We start from the raw sequence: 18,323 nt of genomic DNA on the forward strand, positions 1-18,323 counted from the left end.
GGATTAGGTGGTGTCATCTCACACATTGCTCCAAGATGCTGCCCGAAAAAAAAGGAATGAGTGAGGCTTTTTCTCCCCTGTTTGTACCCAGACACAGAGAGAGACACTTATACACAAAATCCCACATATGATATACATATTTGACCATACGTTACTGAAACAGTTTATTTGAAGGGATAAGCATTTTAATGTCAAAATTCAACTCATATAATGAGAAAGCCAGAAACTTGAGAATATAGAGTCTGACAGCAGTTTATCTTCCTGTTTTCTTTTCAGGAAAAAATATATAAAATCTGCGAGGGTTTTAAGATTTTTCTATCGATCCCCTCTCTCATCTATCCTTCTTTATCTACTTCTGACAGATCCTTGACCTTCCTCATCGCTCCGTTTTTTCTTTCTTGTGACGAAGAGATAAAGGAAAAGATGGGAGTGTTGGTAGGTCTTCAGTGTTTGGGAGGATTGAGGCTGATTATTTTTGGGGATGGGGTGGAGGTTGCAGATGAAAAAAGAGGTCCTGGCATTGCTTTAAGATAGTGATGCTTTGATTGCAGTGACAGTTTATCTTTATTATAAAATTCCATAATGGAAAATCGACCCTGGCCACTAAGCTCGGGGCCTTATCTATTGGGATCTGCACTAGATGGAGTGTGTCTGAGAGGTTATTCAGGAGATAAAAAGGGCAAACACAAATGTTGGGAATCAGGGACAAGATGTCAAACTGACTACAATTTTTTTAAATGTTTGTATTGATTAATAAAACATAAAACCTTGGATTTGGGGCTCTAATGTGAGATGTTAGAAATGAATTGTATCCCAAAATCATAATTTCACAAGCCCTCCGTCTGTCTGGCCCCTTGGGTGAGTATGAGGAACAATGCTGCTGTAGCCAGGCTGCATCAGTGTGGCGGGCGGTGGACCCTGATGATAAGGGGCCCCACATTCACCCACAAGCCTGAAGGACAATAGCAGTCTGAGGCCTTGTTGCCGTCTCGGCAGCCTGGCTCTCCCTTGTCTGTGTGGACGTGTGAAGCTCCAGTGACAGATGGCTGGGACACACTGCCATATCTGTTACCTTTCCGAGTGACGTGCAATATGTACTCTTTCCTGCAGACGACCACAGAGAGACGGCAGCTGTCCATCCCTCTCCCCATACCGCCCTGCGAGGAACACGCAGTTCATCTGCAGCCCAATCCAAATTCAGCAAAAAAATTTCCATAGAGAAAAAGATCATGTTTGGAGTCAAATCATGGCTGTAGCAAAACCTCATATCATTGGGAAAAATAGAGGAAAAATTTGGGCATATTTGTGACAAATTAGAGTATTCTATTTGTAGCCAAACTTATTTTTGGTTTCTGTTGAAGCCATTCTTTGTTGTTTGAGAAAAAATTGATGCTGTATGCTTTCATATTTACATCAAATAAATCCCCAGGGCTGCACTGTGCAGAATAATAATCTGAAATTGCATAACCTATGCCATCTTCATACTGAAAGCAGCTCCTCTCGTATCCTCTCCTGTAACATGGGTACAAGTAACCTCAATTTCTTTGAGCCCCTAGACAGAATCAAAAGCTATCTGTAATAAGCAGCCATGATGAAAATATGTATGAGTCACCAAGGGCAAGCCTGAGAAATTTAATTCTTTTAGCTTATATGACTCACTGTAAAACACTACCAATAAGTGTCTGCATGCTCTCTCCCTGTATCTGTGTGTGCGTGCGTGTGTGTGTCCCTCCTCCTCCCTCTGTATGTGATTTATAATAGTGTAGTCCTAGCGAGGGCCTTCGGAGGCAGATCGAGGGGAATTGGTCTAATTTGCGTGAACTGCTGTTGATTTATAGCCCAGCCAGAGGTTAATGATGGTGTCGCTCATTGGCGCTTGTTCTTTCCACTGTAATGTCGTTATAAGGAGGCAATGCCAAGACCCCGCGGCACTGTATCCATCTTTTCTTTCCTCACTGTGACCCTGCTCTCCTACCCTCTTTGCGACTCACCCCAAACACCTCACCTATGCAGTTCCACCATTCATGTGCAAAGAGATGCACTGGAGAGGTTGATTATCTTTATGAACAGACTATTTTGGACAAACGCCTTCACTGAGTGCTTCTTGGAGTTTCAGCTGTCCTGCTGTGCTGACATGGAAGCTACAGGAGCATGCAGTAGCCATGCAGGGGGTGAAAAGTTTTCGCTCCAATATAAACATACTCCACTCCAAGCAAAAGTGCTGCATTCAAAATTCTGCAGACATATTAGCAGCATAATGTCCTTACATATCCAAAGCTCTTATTATGCAGATTGGTATATACTTGTCTATACTGTATATTGTAATCTACAGGAGAAATCATTTTTATACTGATATACACTAATCGAGCACTTTATTAGGAACACTTGTGCAATCGAATGCAATCCAATGCTACATCTCATATAATCAGTGGATTATATTTTAAAGCGTTCCCAATTTTTTGTCTACGGGACATTCGATTGCACAGGTGTTCCTAATACAGTGTTGTGTATGTTTGTATGTAAAATCTTAATCTACAGACCAGTGGTGTAAGAAGTACTCAGCTCCTTTACAAGTAGTAATACCACATAGAAATACAATGTGGTAAAGTAAACATACATATACTCATCATGCAGAATGTCAGACAGTTATGTTATTATATCCAGCATATTATATTAACAGATTATTTTTATTGATGCATGAACATGTAAACATCACTTTTATACCCTAGCTGGTTGAAGTGGAGCTTAGTTGATCTACTTAATACAGTATATTGTTGGGGTTAGGGTTAGGGTTAGGGTTAGGGTTAGGGCTACAATTACATATGAAACACATAACTATATCTTTATATTCACCTCCTCCAAATGAATATTTAGTAAATGCACTTCAGGCAGCAGTTAAAGCCTTCAGTGTGTGCAGAGAAGTCTTTATCAGCCTTACAGACCTGAACACTATAATTTTTCCTCATTCTGTTTTGCAAAAACTGCTTGAGCTCTGTCAGCTTTCATGGGGAATGAAGAATGATGGCAATTTTGCTACTGACTCACCAAATGTCAGACCTCCAGAGTAAGTAAAACAAGTGTTTTATACTACAAACGATTGAAACTCCTTGACTGAACATGTGATTTACATTTAGCGAATTGTATGACTTCTAAAACCATTTGGCTGCACCAGAGAGGATTAACTATTAAACAGGATGAACATTTACATAGGCAAAGACATATGTTGTATCTCTAATTTCTAATGAATTAAGAACATTGTATAGATGTCTGTTTTCACCTTGACATTAAAGGGTCTTTTTCTATTTACCATTATAAAAAAGACTCACTAAATCTACTTTGATTCAATGAAGTAAAGCAATAAAACTTCCAAACGGTGTGAATATTTACTGTAGGCACTGTATTTCATTAACTTATCATATGTTTTTATGTTTAATCTAAATCTACAGAGTAAGTAAAGTGTGAAGTTGTACAAAATAGAAACCTAAAAGTATGATACAAGGACCTCAGAAATGTTTTTAATGTACAATACATGAGTAAATATACTTAGTTACTTTCCACCACTAGTATGAGCACACAGGAGAGCAAACACACACACACACACACACACACACACACACACACACACACACACACACACACACACACTTCATGACATTGACACTCTGTGGCTGCAGTGGCGGTTTCAGGGTTTCAGACAGGGCTCATCTGTGCGTGTCTCCAGAAGTAAGGAATGCTGGTAGCATCAGCCCAGGAGAGGTTGTGTCTGTCCGGGCATGGATGCTGCCCTGTCACCCACCCCGCTGCTCCCACCCCACGCTTACCTCTGCCTCCCTGAGCAGCAACAGCAAGCAGTAGCAGCAGCACGGCATGAGAACCCTGAGACGGACTCTGAATACAGACGAGAGAGAGATAAAAAGAGAGAGAGGAACGAAGACATGCTCTAAGATGTGGGCCTACTTATCTTCACACCAACTCCCTTTCCATGCTGTGTACTTTTATTGCCTTGTACACTGAAAATAATAATTTTCTAATTCATCCAGCCTTTATTAATCAATGGAAAATTCATACGCCCGTATCAAACCTTGGAAATGTTTTCCACTTGACCTGTGAGAAAGGTTGGCTTTGGAGTATCATACTACTGTTGTCACAGCAGTAACACTGTGATAGGTGGCAGCCATAGTCTAATGTTGGGGGAGGAAAATTTCCAAAGCATTTACAAAACACCCATGACACGTGTCAAATCAATGTTTCTGTGCTGTTTGTAGTCAGCTCTTGATGGTACCAAAGCGTTGCCAAAGAGAATTCTGTAGCGCCGTGGCTCGTCAGCTGGGTATTGCATTTTCTGCTTTTATGAAATGAAATCTATGTGCACGGCTTTCCCAAGGAGCACTCATGAATTCCAAACTACTTTGACAGATTTTCAGAGGCATGAACGGGTCTCTCTTGCACGCTCTCCTCTCATCGCCCCTCGTTCCCTTTTTTGTCATTTCAATCACATTTTCAATGAATCCAGAAAGTTTGCTGAGATAAGTTTGAGGCCCAATCTGTTCTGGATTACCAGAAAAATGTGATTTTTGTGTTTCTTTCTTTGTTGATTGTTTCTATCTATCTATCTATCTATCTATCTATCTATCTATCTATCTATCTATCTATCTATCTATCTATCTATCTATCTATCTATCTATCCTTCTATCCTTCTATCCTTCTATCCATCTATCTATCTATCTATCTATCTGTCAAAAGCTGGTTTTCTCTTACTATCTCTCACCACGGTTCTGTGTGAAAAATCTGAAATGTCAAACCTCTTGTTTAGTCATCTCTACGAGGACAGTTGTGAAATATCACTGAACAAGTGCAACAAACAATCAGACAATATCCTTTTTCCTCGTCATTACAGAGCACGGTAGATTGGAAGGTGCTGTGCGGTTGGCCGATAGCAGTTGGCATGATTCACCACAGAGCGACAAGGTGCTTCTGGCAGACTTTGCAGGACACACACACACACAAACGCACACGCACACGCACACACACACACGCACACACACACACACACACACACACACACACACACACCATCTGTTACAGGCACAGTGCAGGGGGCAGACATTTACTTCACATGACTCGCAGACAGAAAAAAAAATCCATATGTAGTTAATATGCATGTCAGGCCTACACACTCTATACACATGAAATACATCTACTTTCAAATCAAAGGGAAATCAATGAACTACTTTGAAACATCGCTGATATTTTTTTGTTTTAGCTACAGTAGCGTGAATGCTATTACGTTATTTGACTGAATTACATTAACTCTATGTATTAGTTTTGATTAGCCTGGACTCTTACCAGTAATCTCTATAAAACTGCACATTGTATACCTATCTTACTGAAAGCACTTTAAATTTTTCACTTATTTGCTCATTTCTATTCCCAGATTACACAGTGTCAAGTCCAACAAGTCATTAAAAAGGCATTTAAGATCATTAATGATGCCACACATGTCCATTATGACTCCTTAAAGCTAATGACATCAGGAATGCATTAGATTGTTCATATCTTAGAGCTATTTTTTTACTGTCTTTTTTATGTTTTATTTTATTAAACAAGTAATTCTAAAAATAATCATTAGTTGCAGCCCTACTGTATATAAAGCAAAAAGAGAAAAGTTTGATTTTAAAACATGGTTAATTTACGTATAGATGCACATTTATTTGCAGTGTCATAAATTGTTGGCCACTGTCAAAATAGTAACCCTGGTGTATTTCAATTTTTTCTTTTACATTATCATAGTTTGCATTATTAGATTGTATGCCTTCATTTCATACATTGTGTGTTTTTGTGAAAACTTGCTTCCCCCATTAGGAGTGAATAAAGAATTTTTAATTGTGAACTGAATCAAATATTTGATTTCACAAGGCTTTTAAAGTAATAGAGACATTAATAAATAGTATTTTATCTTAACACTTTGTCTTTGTCTTACACTTACCAAAGCTCATATACTGAAGTGCCAAAGTGTTCAGTTAAATTTTCAGTTAAAATTGTAATTTGATCTCCGCAACCTCAGCTGTGAAAGACAAAATAAATTGTCTGATTTCAGGCCATTAACAATGAGCAAATCAATTAGCATAATAATAATGGCTTCACTTGCATATGTATGTTATTTGATGGTATTGGTTTTCTGCTGCTTTGATGGATGAGTGCAATGTTCCTCCTGCTTCATTGTATAAGTGTGCGCATGTGTTGACGAGGCAGGTTGTGTTTGGCTTCAGATGGAGTTTGGGTCGAGGCTGCAGGGTTGGGGGTCAGAGTTTAGCGCTGGCTTCATGGTCCTCTGTGTCATCTGTCTTTGTTGAGTAAATCAGTTGCCTTCTGCTAGGGTCAAGGTTTGGTTAAGGTCAAAGGTCACCAACAACTGCGGGTGTCTTATGAGGCAAGGTGCTGCGTCTGTTAAGTCTGCTGCGTCACAGACACAAAGGCACACGCATGCAGACGCACACACAAAGCTTCAGGGGCCTTATCTGGCGGGTGCAAGCCGACATAACAGCCAGACGACTCCCCCCTGATGTAATGCTCATGTTATGTCTGATCTCCATATCTAATTGACATCCCCCGACACACACATTGACCTCTACCCCCACTACACATACACACACACAAACACACAGTCTACATCTTGCATCCATGTTTTTCATCACAACTCTCCTCTGCTTCTCTATCTTTGCAGAAAAAAACACAACCGATGACATAGAAAGACTGTTTACTAAATGGTCTTCTGAGCACCTGCCCTCCATCTATCCATCCATCCATCCAACCATCCAACCATCCATCTCTCTGCTCACCCCTCCTCCTCCCACAGCCACCAGCTGAGCCTGCTGACGGCGGCGGCTGTGTGGGGGTGGAGGTCTGTTTGTGGATGAGGGGAAGGAGCAGAGGGATTTTGGGGTTGCTGGGGATGAATGAGGTCGTCTGAATGTGTGACACGTGCCGGGGCGGCTGCTGCTGCTGCTGATTCACACTATCAACCCCCCCCCCTTTTAAAAACACAAGCTGGCACACGCACACACTCTCACACATATGCATAAATGCACACACAATAAAACCTCACGACATTCCCCCTTATCCACTTAATCCATCTATTAGTGCATATACACTAGAGACAAATACTCTAAGCAAACATGGCAGTCTGAATGCAAAGACACTTCTCACAAATATGCAAATGCTAACATACACACACATATACATGCCGGACTCATCTCTGTTCCTGATTGGCTGAGCGTGGCAGAAGCAGGCAAGGGGGAATTAAGGTCACATGGTGTGTGCTGCTGTAATCCTTTACTGCACCCAAGGACAGGTTGGCCTCCACCAGCAGCAGCAGCAGCAACAGCAGCAGTCACCCCTGACGACAAAAGAGAATGTGAGGAAAGGAGGACAAGAGTGCATGAGCAGTGTTTGTTTGGGTGGCAGTTCATGATGATATTTTAGTAAGAAGATCACACATATTTTACACACAAATGTCTAGTGTTGAAGCCCTTGGTTCACCAGTGCTATCTGCCCTGAGCAACATCATCATGGAGGATGGTGTGTATGTATGTAAAGGATAAATCTGTGTATTCTTCTAAATGAGAGCGATGGATGCAGTGAGAGAAGGAAAGAGTACAGGAGAAAGTACAGTAGTACAGTATTATGTGTTGTCTCTGGGGAGGCTGAGGTGACAGACTGGTACGCCTCTCACTCCAGTGATTTCGCCTGCCGCCTACTGCCTCATATACCCACAGCTCTACGGTCAGTTGTCATGGAAACAAGAGGATAAGGTGTATATTTTTTTGGTGAAATGTACATTGGCGTGTAAAGGAGGATTGGGCTGGTGGGGAGTGGGCTACATAGGTAGTTATGTTTATTAATGCACAGGCGAGGGGGGGTTCTTTGTTACAGCAGCAATATCAATTAGAAATGAATAATGATAAAAGTAAAAATAAACAAACAATTCTACAGGATTTAAATATACAAATGTGGAAATACACAAAGGCTATTAAAAAGCTGGATGTGCAAAATAGCAAATATCCAAGTGCACGGTGTGTGTCTGTCTGTGAGTTGAAGAGTATGATCATAGTGGACAAGAAGGACCTCCTGTGCCGAGGCAGGAGAAGTCTAAACATGCTCCTCTGCTTGGCCAGCGTGTCATGAAATAGAATAGAAGCGTTGTTCATGATGGACAGCAGTTTGACCAACATTCTCCTCTCAGCCACCAAATTCACTGGGTCCTGACTGGCCTCCAAAACAGACTCTGGGATGGAGTGGCACTCAGTTGTTTGAGTTTCCTCTGTGCACATACATGCACATAGATACACTGTATGTGTATGTGCGAGTATGTGTATGTGTGTGTGTGTGTGTGTGTGTGAGTGTGTGTGTGTGTGTGTGTGTGTGTGTGTGTGTGTGTGTGAGTGAGTTTCCTGTTGACAGGTTTCCACTTGATGTCAAGAATTCTTTTTTCCGTCTGTTCACCTGAGGGAGGGAGGATTAGGTGATTAGTGTGAGATTATCTGGAGGTGAATCCCTTGGTTCTCTTAACGACTCACACACACACACACGCACACACAAAACACACACGCCAAAGGATCCTGCTCCCATTTCCCAGCTCCATCAGCACCCCTTGTTCTATCACACTCTCTGGTGAATTGAGAGGCCCAGTTGAGCTTCGATGTTGCAGAAGTGTAACGGAGAGTGTGTGTATGTGCTGTGCATTCCTTGATATTTGTATTCGTATTGATGTGTGCATGTATGGACTGTATGCATGTGTGATGCAAGCATTTGTTGGATGAATTCCTGTACATCACTGTTAGTTAGTGAGTTATTTCCCCCTGAATCAGCAGACTCTAGGTAAACAGAAGCACGACTAGTTTTAATTACAATGTTAATTGATAGGAAACAAAAGGGGCTTAATTAGGTGCAATGAGGCAATGGGCACAGTGGCACTGTGGACTTAATGATTCTATGCACTCAGCTTGCCGACACAGACACTCGTGTACGAGCACACACACTCACACACACAAGAATAGAGGCTATACTGAGTGAGACAGAAAATGCATGGGGGAAACCCTGGGCAGGGGGGAGAACAAGCCAGCGAGGCAGAAATTTTAAGTTGTCGTCGTCATTTATTCACTGTGCCTGTTCTAGTAAACAATTTACTGATGTGCTGTTGTTCCACATACTAATGTTGTGGAATAGCCAGAGAGTGGAGGAGGAGCGAGGAGAGCGAACAGAAAAAGAAATCAGTAGTGCTGCAGCGGAACATGTTGCACAATCCAATCAATATTTTCTAGTCACAGCCAGCATCAGTCTCAGAAATAAACCATGCTTGGTAAACCACACAAAAAAACACAGCTGAACTCTGGCAGAGACTTGTGAAAATTCCTCTTAGTAACACGAAGATGGAAAGTTTGTGTGGCATCAAGCTAATAGGCTGTCAGTCTGTTTGCTTATGTGAGCATACATGTTTGATGACTTTGATAATTGAGCTGCTTCTTTTGTTTGGGACCTCCCTCCTCCTTCCTCCTTCCTGCTGCCTCCCCACCACCTCCCTCTCCTTCCCTCCTCTCTTCCCTGGTGCCGTTATTGCTGTGATATTTTTCTCTCCTCCATCCCAGAAGTAATTTGGCTTGTGAAATTGCACCTTTTTCCTCGACCCCCCCCTCACCCCCCCCCCCCCCCCCCCTTGGAGTGCTCCTCTTCGATTTCCTGTCTGGGTGGCTGCAATCACTCTTGCCTTGTCCTTGGTCCACGACCTTGGTGGCCAACACCCCCTCCAATCCATCGTCATGGAGATGACCCCACATCTATCACCATGGAGACAACCTTTGCACGGCAGCGTGCCACACCCACTTTAAGGACTCAGCAGAGTCACTGGTGTCTATACGCACACATTAAAACACACATGCACACACCCCAAGCATCACACATGCATTGCATAAACATTTGGGAAGGTATTTTTGCTTGTTTTCATTGTTTGGTATTCTTGTGAGCTGCTCTCTCACTGTGAGAAGTCTGAAAGTCAAGGGAGAGTGAATTCATGGAATTCAAATAGAACTTTCTCACAAAGTGATCTCTTAGATGTATCAGTCACATTGATATGCCGTGATTAAAGAAGGGTGAGATAAGGAGAATGAAAGAGATAGAGATAGGGGAAATATAGAGAGAGATAGGCACATAAAAGGACAGAGCAGTGGCCCTTCGGGCTGCTTGATTAACTTCTCTGAATGCAGCACTCCTAGTTCTATTTTCAGATATTAACATCGACAAAAAGGCAAAACAGAAATAAGCATTATCATGATTTTCCTCCTCTTCTTCACCTTCATCAGCAGTGCCGTCCTTGTTAAATGTAACAGTGCCCTCATTGTCAAAGTAGTTGTCATCCCCCTCTTCAAATGTCAGACTATATTAAACATCTTCCACATTTTACTCATTCTCTCATCATCATCTTTAGCACAGCCATTATTCTGAAATGCTTCAGTGATTGCTGCAAGAAGACTCACAATATAATCATACTACTGATGTGTTTAATTAAAAATAATTATTTCTTCCTACTCATACATACACAGCTAGCCGCCTGTTTGAGTCATCAGTATTACAGATCCTAAACAGCTAGGTATATGTGACATTTACCATCAAACTCATTTGTAACTGCGCTGATTCTTAGATGCCACCATTGTCTTGCATGTGTTTATCAGCACTGCCAAATAGACTTCCTCCATCTCTATTGCTGAATGCCCAGTCAGTCTCATGGCATGTGTGCATCTTTCATTACTTCCAATTCAACACTAAACCCCAGAGAAAAGAGGAGTTGGCAGTCGGAGAGGAGAGCAGGAGAGAGGGAGAACAGGATGAAAGGACGGAGAAAAGCGGGAGAACCAAAAATAAACCACCACCCGCCCCATTTACCCCCACCCTCAACCCCACCCTCTCACAGAAAGAGAGGGAAAAATCTCTGGACCCCTGTTGGAATTGCCAGTACCACTCAAGCGTACTCTTATGCAAATTTCGCTGTGTCCGTGTCAACGGTTGCCGTGTTAACAGGGGGAGCTGTGGTACGCAGGCCCTCCTCACTGCCACATCATTTGTTTAAGTCATCCAAACAAAAGCCAGGGGAGAGAGCCACATGATTGGTGAAATATGCTTGTGTGGGACCACTGCAGTGGAATAATGATTGCGGCATTACTCCTGCGTGTGCCAGGGGCTGTGTGGCCATTTCACGCCAGCACTGAGTGAATGTAAGGGATGTTTATTCATGAGGGAGAGAAAGAAAGAGAGTAAGAAAAAGAGGGGTAATAAAGGAATGGCGGGGAGGTGGAAGACACTGATATTACTCCTGTGTGAGCTGCTTGTGTCTGTATGAGCTGAGACTGTAGACCAGCAGAGGGGGAAGTGCAGGATGAAGAACAGCAGAGGTCTGCAGGTGCAGAAAAATGAATAATTCTGTTGTATGTCATTCAAATGGAAAAACTTTTTTTTCAAATAGAGGTCAAGAGAATTATGGCTAAAACATGTCTGCATTGTATTACTTCATATTAATAGCTTTCATCAGAAAAAAGATGTAAGGCCTTGAGGTTTAACTGCAGGTATTTAACTTCTAACTAGCTCTGATGAGCAAGCTGTGCTTGTTTGAGGTGCCTGTTACATTTTTTTTATGAGCTAAAATACATAAATCCACATACAATGGTTGCTGTAGTTTGTTGTATGAATTAAATTTTACATTCAGAGATGACAAACCATTCACATTTTCTTTAATTGTTTTCTTATTTTCAGAGTGTGTTTGTCTGCACTTATCAGGCTATTTTGATGATGTGTTAAAAGACCAGTGTGTAAGATTTAGTGGCATCTAGAGGTGAGGTTGCAGAATGCAACCGACTGAGTACCCCTCCCTCTCCCTCTCCCATGCAACCTGCTGTGGCCAAGAAACTTACAGAAGACATGAAAGACCCTCCCTAGAGCCCACGTTTGTTTTGTCCATTCTGGGCCACTGTAGAAATACAGTAATACTGTAGAACTAAAGAAATATTGTAGAAATATGGCAGTACAACATGCCCTCTGTAGTTATAGAACACAATTTTTTTTTCAGGGGATTATACACTAATTAAAACACAAATATTGTATTTTGTTTCTGCCAAGTCTATTCCACTAGAGGCCACTCAATTCTACACCCTGCATCTTTAAAGTACTGGCATGTTTGCACAAGGTACAAAAAACAGAATGCACCAGTGCATCTTTTTGTAGTAACGTAACATAGTCCATGGAGTCCTGCAGAACAGTATTGATAGTTTAGGGTGATGGTTACATTGTCACTATGCAGTGATCATCTGTTGGGTTTGCTTCTTGATCTCTCTTTTCTCTCACATTTAACACCAAGCTAATTAGAACATGGAGAGAACAGTCTCACTCAGATGATCAAAGACACAGAGTTGTGTGTGTGTGTTTGTGTGAGTGTGTGTATTGTGTGTTCGTTCAATGCTTCAGCAGGGAAATGTTACACTGCAAGTAAACACACATACACTATGAGCACTTGATTGGCAGCAGAGCTCAATTAGAGACATGCCTCACATGCGCGCATAAAGAGAAGCTTTCACAGAAAGCTATCAGTCATCCACATGATGACATGCATATTTTAGGCTTCCCTTCCTGCTCTCCACCTCTCACTCACTTTTCTTCCTCCGTTCCTCTTCTATGTTTTCTTCCCTCACATTTCCCCCTCATTATCAGCATGAGAAATGACATGCTATCTGCCTGTTCGGTAAATATTCCTCAACCCTGAACTGATTTGCAAAACGGGTCACTGCCACCTGCGTTGAAGTGTCCTTTGAAATATCGATAGTGTGCAGTGTATAGGGGCAAAGCCGTCTGTGCTCAGCAGAAATATACAATTATTGAAGTGTATGGCAGCATCCACAGGAACGTAAAATGTTTTAAAAGCCCCCCATTTTCCTCCCCGCTGTTATTGCACCTAGTTATATGTAAGGAGCATTGGCCCAATCACAGCAGAATGCGACATTGCATCAAAGCAATATGACAGCAGGATAAACAAGCCATTGTGATTGTGTGTGACAGAGAGACAGGGAGATTGCAGAATTGTCACAACAGGTGGTAACGTGTCTGCAGCCTGCTTTTACCACATGGTCTCTACAAAAGGAGAGAGGTATTTATTTAGCTATACCACTGAGCTCCACAATTGATTTATTTAAATGATTATTTTCTGATTATCTTACACTGCATTTTACAACGTTTTGCACTATGAAGATTTAGTCTAAAATGAACCTAAAAAGCAAAGGTCAGCCTGGTGCGTGTGTGTCTGTTTGGGAGCCTCATTGCTGTTCACCCCTCAGCAGACATCTCCAGGCCCAGTGGCACATTTAACCAGCCAGGTGTGAAACATGCACAAGGCCAGATGAGGAGAAAGCTACATTCAAGTGGAGCAGAAATAACACTGTGTTGCCTATTTGCATGGTTCTTCTGTGCAGCAACCCGCCAGCGTCCCTCAGAACTACAGTTAGTATTTTGCAAGTTGCTATTCCTGTTGTTCTGTGGCTTTGATGTCAGAAGGCTTTGTGCGGCTCTTCTCCACATTGAGAACAAAAGCCAATGCTGACGACGCAAAGCTTGAATGCATATTCGAGATGCTGCTGCAGAGTAATCCGGTAATCGCTATCTGTTCAATGAGTGTGTCTGTGTGTTTGTGTGTGTGCATGTGTGTGTGTGTGTGTGTGTGTGTGTGTGTGTGTGTGTGTGTGTGTATGGCTGAACAATTGCACATAAGGGTGTGCCTTTGAACATGTGTGCACGTATGTGGTGTTTTCTTGTCTGTTTGGACTCGAATGCATGCCTGTGTGTGTGTGTGTGTTTGCTGTGAATATGTGTCAAGGCCTGTATGGCATACTAATTCAGATGAGAGGCCATACTAGTTATCGGTATTGAACACGCGACACTGTCGGTGCGTGAGCCTTTGTTTGGGGGCTGTGTTGTTTAGTAATGAGAGGGACTCTGTCGCCTCCGTGTGAGCTGTGGAGGGAGAGGAGAGACACTCAGGAGCAACACACACACACACACACACACACACACACACACACACACACACAGACATACACCAACCTCCATTGCTTTTCAATCATGGACTCTGCTTCCTTAACCAACCTCAACACATCACAAATTATCAGGGACATTCATGCTCTGCTCTTTTCAAAAGCCAATAGCAATATATCTTTATTTCTTCACATTGTCCTATTCACAGTTTGCTTATTCTAAAAAATGAGTATAATAAACTATCATTGTTGATATGTAGAGCCATTGAAACCCTGTTTACAGTCTGTTTACACATCATAAATTCGTGTTTAAATTCTCCTGTGTAGGGCTGCAACTAACCATGATTTTTATTATCGATTAACATGCAGATTATTTATTATTTTATTACTGTAATAGGCTAATTGCATCATGCAACTCAGGGTTCATTTATACTGCTCTACTTTAGGCAACCTTATATCTTTATATCAAGGTTAACAGACACTATTTTTATACTTATATTGCTGTTATGAATAGGTTCATGAAAATCACATTTTGGGCAATACTGATTAGTTGAGTTAGTGGGTCAGGGAAAGGTAGGAGGAGAGGAGAGGACAGGACAGGAGAGGAGAGGAGAGGAGAGAAGAGGTACGACCTGTTGTCACTGAAGGGAGGGAGGCCATAAGGAAGTGAATGCGAAGGGAGGAGGGCAAAGGGAAGAGCGAGCGGCACCCAACTTTGAGCCATGTACACCAGCCATTCAGGGCCGACCTTGTAATCAAAGAGAGTTGAAAAGCAATTAACTGGGACAATTATAGCAGCCAGAGGAGGCTGAATGGTTGGCTTAGTAAAGCAGTGTGTCATTGAATGGAGATTAATTGATGAGGGGAATATTTCAAGGTCTCTATTTGGCCTCTAGAAGTTTAAGTTGAACATGTTTTTTCACTGTCAAAGCATAGAAGAATATTCAGAGATAACACCATTCGCACTATCTGGTGGAGCTATCAAAACATTACAGAGCAAAAAATGTAATCATCTTGAAGGTACTATGCAGTAAAAAGGCCATGAAACTGTATGAAGTTATTCATTTTATATGGCTATTATTATCAATAATGTGAGTATAAAGGTATGTCTAATGTGCCACATTAAAGATCACCTACATAATATAATTTGCTGCCAATTCTAAACAGGCTTTAACTACATTTTGGTTTTAAAGAGGCATTACAGTTCAGTTAAATTGATGAAAGGCTCCACTGGTTCCTGTCACTAAGAAGGAAAATACCTTGACAAATAGAAAGCTCACATGCCAAAATCTCTGAAAAAATCCCAGAGTGAATGTTGGGAAAAAAAGCCAATCTGATTGAATTTACTGTACCAAGCTGTTCACCAGGACCCATTAATTCAGTGTGCAGAAAATGATTGCATGATGATTACAGTATACTGAGAGAGTTTATACAGGGCAGATATTCTGTGTGTGCAGAGCAGAAATGGAGTGGGTCAGAAATATAATGTGTACTGGTTTGTAACTCAGCATTTACACAGTGGTTTAAATATGACTGAATAATGAATGTCTACTGACTAACTACTTCATCTACATCAGTTCTTCTTTCTTTCTTACTTACTAGAGCATTGTGTACTTGGACAACAAGATACCAGCTGGCTTGTCTGGCACATACAGTTTCTCTACAGTCACCATGGAGAAACTCAGTACTCCTCCTCACTCTGTTACAAGAATCCACACAGCATGCATCACACATGAATAATCAAATTTTATCACTACGTTCAAACACACTCGAGCCCAGTGCCCCTTCCCTATTTCATTTTCGAGTGCAGTTTGCGCCGTCTATCAATAATTCAACAAGCGACAAGATGGAGGAGAATGATTGAGCTTGTTTTCCCTTTATGGTTGGACGACAGTCAGTCCAATTAAAAGTGGAGACAGTGTTTTTTTTTCTATTTCCCTTCGTTTTTGGATTAATTAACGTGTTATTTGTGTGTGAGTGCATGTATGTGTGCGTGCGTGTGTGTTTTGAATAGAAACACTGGGCTCTGCCTGTGCCTAGTTATCAGTAAGGGCCAGCAATGCTGCCGTCTCACTCGGCCTCACACTCACTCAACAGTGAACAAAATAGCGGAGAGAACCCTGTCACTCACACACACACAAACATGCACATGTATGCACATACAGTATTTACACCCCCATAGATCTAAATATGAGTCACAAGATGCAGAAAAATCACAAACACTCACATTTTTTAAATCCATCTACGTAGGGTTAAAGCTGTGTTGCCTTAAATTATAATAATCTTCATTACTACTTAAGTCTCATTTTTGTTTTTTGCCCATCCTTTCTTTTACAACACTGTAATCAACACATTTGTTAGGTTCTAAGAATGTGGCGACAGAGCTACATCAAGGTTACACATGATGATAGTCTAAACCACTTTATTTGGAGTTCAAATCTTAAGTGATCACACCTTATTGAAGAGAAAAATGTGTGAATCAGGAAGTAAACTGTGATGAAAAATTTCAATGGACAGTTTCAGAAATAATAATACCATAGAACTTTGTTTTTTCTTATAGAAAAGGTTGGCTAATATGTGACTTTGTTTAAAGCAGAGACTGTAAAAAAAAAAAAAAGGACATAGCTACTGTGACATCACTCATTGGTTTGTGGACTCCTGTGTTGAAGCCTTAAGTGTGGCATTTTGACCGTCGCCATTTTGGATTTTTTGGAAAACTAGCCGCTAGCTTGGTTGGTAAATTTATAGTCTGTAGTTAACTGGGATAATGCTGATGCTAATTGTCATTAGGAAAAAAAAAAACTCAAAACTGCATCAAAATAGAAAAACTGAACATCTGACTCCTTAGAGGGAGTTTTAGTACAACCAAATGCTGAACAAGACTTATGAGGCAACCACAATGTTACAATGAACTGAAAATACACTGTGAAATAGCGTTCTACTCTGTGAATAAGGGTTTATGCAAGTATATGTTACTTAACCAACATTGTTGCCATAATAGTGACTTGTGACAAGGTAGCCACACCCTAAGGCATACCCAGCTTTATTGTTTATTTTACTCTAAAACCATAATTTACACAGTGAACATCATGCTGTATTAAAGAAGACTTGAAACTAGCGACTCAGACCATAAACTTAGGAAATTGTTTACTGAGGTAATAAATCAAGTGAGAAGTATCATTTTCTCATACTTCTCATCACTTCTTTCTGTAGTAAGTGGAGTCACTGCCTGATGGCCATTAGAGAAAATGTAGGTGCCATGCACTTCCACCTTGGCTTCACTTTTCCAGACCTGGAGCTTCCTGCTTGCTTTAAAGCTGCAGTATTTGAGTTTTTGGCTACTTAGGGTAGTAGAACCAGCTGTAAATGTATTATTACAATATGAAAATCTCATTAAGTTGTGGTGGTCAATGAGATAACAAACAGTTGCTTGTTAACACACCCAGCAAGCACAGCTAGAGAAACTCATTCATTTGAAATTGTATTCATGGCCACTTGAAGAATGTCAGTCCAACATTTCCACTCCCCATTTCAGCTCTGTTTTGGTCTCCATCAACTCCCAGGAGAAATATCTTACTTTTTAGCTGCTAAAAGCTCAAACTATGTTCACCAGCAGGTCACTAACTGTGTCTGTAGTTTTGTGCTGAGCAAGTAGCAGGTATACAGTGGTTTTGTCAGACCATTACTCTAAAAACAGCTACCTGCTGTCGTTGAAAACAAACTTGATAAGAGGGGACTTGTGGGCCAGATGACAAACTGTAATGGCTTCATCAGTACCCATGACCCCTTTCACATTACATATAGTAATTTGAACCATTGTTAACATTAAAAAAATGATTATTTCAGCTTTAAAACCCATGATCATCTGACTATCGTTGCCTTTTTTGCTAAATTGGGCTTATTTTTTGTGATATTGTTGTGTTCCCAGATCATAGAAAATAACCTAGTGTGTACAAAACATTATTACTGATAGAAATGATGGCTTAACTACAATTTGTGATAAACCACAATAATCCTTTTAACTGGTGAACCAGAGACTTGACCTGGACCTGCTTTGTTTTGTTTATTACTTCTCCAGGAATATTTAAAGTAAAAAGGTCAACTGAGTTAAGTGTATTTTCTTCATTCATTTTCATCGCACAATATTTGCATGGAAAATGCCTCAGAAACCCACATATGCCTTGACATTGAGTTGTCGCCCCAATGATCTCTATTAGGCTAATTAAGCCAATTAACCTACTGAAACAATTCAGGGAGGCC

This window comes from Scomber japonicus, chromosome 4, assembly GCF_027409825.1.
Source record: "Scomber japonicus isolate fScoJap1 chromosome 4, fScoJap1.pri, whole genome shotgun sequence".
Taxonomy (NCBI): domain Eukaryota; kingdom Metazoa; phylum Chordata; class Actinopteri; order Scombriformes; family Scombridae; genus Scomber; species Scomber japonicus.